Genomic DNA, 2,500 nt, shown 5'->3' with positions numbered 1-2,500 from the left:
TCTTAATATTAATTTTCTATAAACTGGCATGAACTGCTAATAAAGGGAGGGTACAGGGGGGGTTGTCCCCTGTCTAGGGAATAAATAGAAGGTAGGAAAGGATAGGTTTGGAAACTTGGGTTTCGCGCGATACCCCGGTTTTGGGACTTTGTCTCAGGAAGGTGCGTCGCTCTAGGTAATAAATGCTGACAATCTAAATGGCTTCTGTATATACAGAGTATAAGCATAACTTAAACAAATTTAATCTATTCTGTTTATTTCAATCTTGTATCATTTCAAGTGTATATCTTTTATATCAAGATGAAAATGTATATGAGTATGGTATTTCATGTACTTAAAAGCACTAATCTGACCATTGGCTGGTCAAGTGCATTTTTACCTTCACATAATATAAGGTATAACTCGAGATTAAGTTTTTTTTTTCCAATAAAGGGTCATTCACTACTAAGACAAGCTTCTCCACATTAGTAAAACTGGAGAAAACTAATGATTTAGAAGCAAAGAATGCCTTTATTCCACTGCCAAGATGGCTTTCACGTACTCTTATCATCATTCCGGTTAAAAAATAATACAATATAATGGCATACCTACCCACAAAACGAAGATATTTATTGACAACAAGTTATGACAATTCTTCTGTTGTTTGTTTACATTCCCGTTTTCTATGAGTTTGATCTTTCTCTCTAGGTCGGACTATTTTATTTTGTTTAATCTTTTATTTAACCCAATCGGCACGTATGGTAAGAATACATGCCATGCTTACTGTAAGGCAAGTTTATTTATTGTATTTACAAATAGATGGCTCTACAAGTCATTATTTCATTGTCTTGAATGTTATCGATATTTTAATAACAATTTAATAATCATAACATCAATAACCAATTAATAATCATAACATCAATAACTATTTAATAATCATAACATCAATAACAATTTAATAATCATAACATCAATAACAATTCAATAATCATAACATCAATAACAATTCAATAATCATAACATCAATAACAATTCAATAATCATAACATCAATAACAATTCAATAATCATAACATCAATAACAATTCAATAATCATAACATCAATAACAATTTAATAATCATAACATCAATAACAATTTGATAATCATAACATTAATAATAATAATAATAGTAGTATCGATATTAACTGTCTTAACCCATTCCCGACGGGCATGTCACGTATCCGTGCCATGCCCACTGTGAGTTTACTTGTTTAATTGTTTTACCGCATAAATGGCTACACTTGTACTAAGTGTACTACTGCTAGTACTAATGTTTATAACATTATAGTAATTATATGTTTATAATAAAAATAACAGCATCGATATTCATAACACTAGTAAAAAATACGTTTTTCCCGCAAATTCAAGGAAAGGTGAAATCAGGTAAGGCAGACCCATCTATGCGTAGAGACATTTCACAAAAAAAATATAAAAAATGAGCACAGCATTTTCCCCATTTTTTTATTCATATTCCCCGGCGGCAATGGGTTAAAAAGAAAAACACATTTTCCCGTCAATTCAAGGAATGGAGAAATCAGGATCGGTCACTAGGGCCTACTGATAGACTCCTTGCCGGCTGAGCACATATGGAGCCATCTGTATACAACAAAATTAACAAAAAAATCAGGGGACAGAACATAAATCCGGGTTCATGTGTATATCTTAGCTGTATTTAAGTATGTGTAGCTATATTAATTTATGCATATCATAGCTATATATATTTATTTATGTATTTGTGTATGTGCAGCTGTATTTATTTTTATTTTTACAATATTATCTATTCTGTTATTTCTGTTTCTTTTATGCATTTGTCTATCCGTTTATGTAATTTATGTTCCATATACATTAAAAAACAAACAAAAAAAAACATCAGTTTGCGCTCTTTGTTGAATTGCGATCCAAGAACACTCATAATATTGTTTGATTCTATTTATCTGTAGCGCAGCAGTCTTCATGGTAGCCAACGTTATCATAAACACTATAGGACAATCTAGATATACATTCCTATTACGAAATCAATGAATAAAAAGCAACCCAAACTGCATTGTCATCTCATGCCAATTTGTATAGGGTGAAGGGCCATGATTCATACTGGGCTTTGTAACATACAAACGCGTTAAAATGCTAACTTTGCAGTCGTTATTATTTTTGATGCATTTTTTTTTTTTTTTCTTTACATGTCAACGGTGTTTATATTCTAGATTAACTTGAATAGGGTTCGTGGAGAATTTGCTGTTACCAAGACATGATAATTTCACGTGGTTCGTTTCTGTTATGGATTTGATTACCTAATGACGATCTTTTTGACATTTAATAAATACTATAATAGCGATGGAACACAATTGGATATTCAAGTGGGCCTTTTTATAGACCTATTCTGATATTACAATCTGGCAGGAAATACCATTAACTAATTTTTTTTTTTTCTCAGAAATGGGCCACAACATCGGTTTATACCAATAGGCAGGACCAAGTTCAAA

At 31.4% G+C, this 2,500-nt stretch overlaps 1 protein-coding gene across 1 annotated transcript in view; it reads right to left on the bottom strand.

Annotated features, from left to right (window-relative positions):
• LOC125037068 (WW domain-containing oxidoreductase-like) overlaps window positions 1-652 on the bottom strand; it is a 9,327-nt gene extending 8,675 nt beyond the window's left edge. Inside the window, exon 1 of the mRNA XM_047630052.1 lies at window positions 592-652. The gene's annotated coding sequence lies outside the window, so the exon portion shown is untranslated. The remainder of the gene's footprint in view (window positions 1-591) is intronic.
• Window positions 653-2,500: the final 1,848 nt, after the last annotated feature.

This window comes from Penaeus chinensis, chromosome 22 (genome assembly GCF_019202785.1).
Source record: "Penaeus chinensis breed Huanghai No. 1 chromosome 22, ASM1920278v2, whole genome shotgun sequence".
NCBI lineage: Eukaryota > Metazoa > Arthropoda > Malacostraca > Decapoda > Penaeidae > Penaeus > Penaeus chinensis.
The sequence above is the reverse complement of the archived record's forward strand: the minus strand, read 5'-3'. Positions and strand labels throughout refer to the sequence as shown.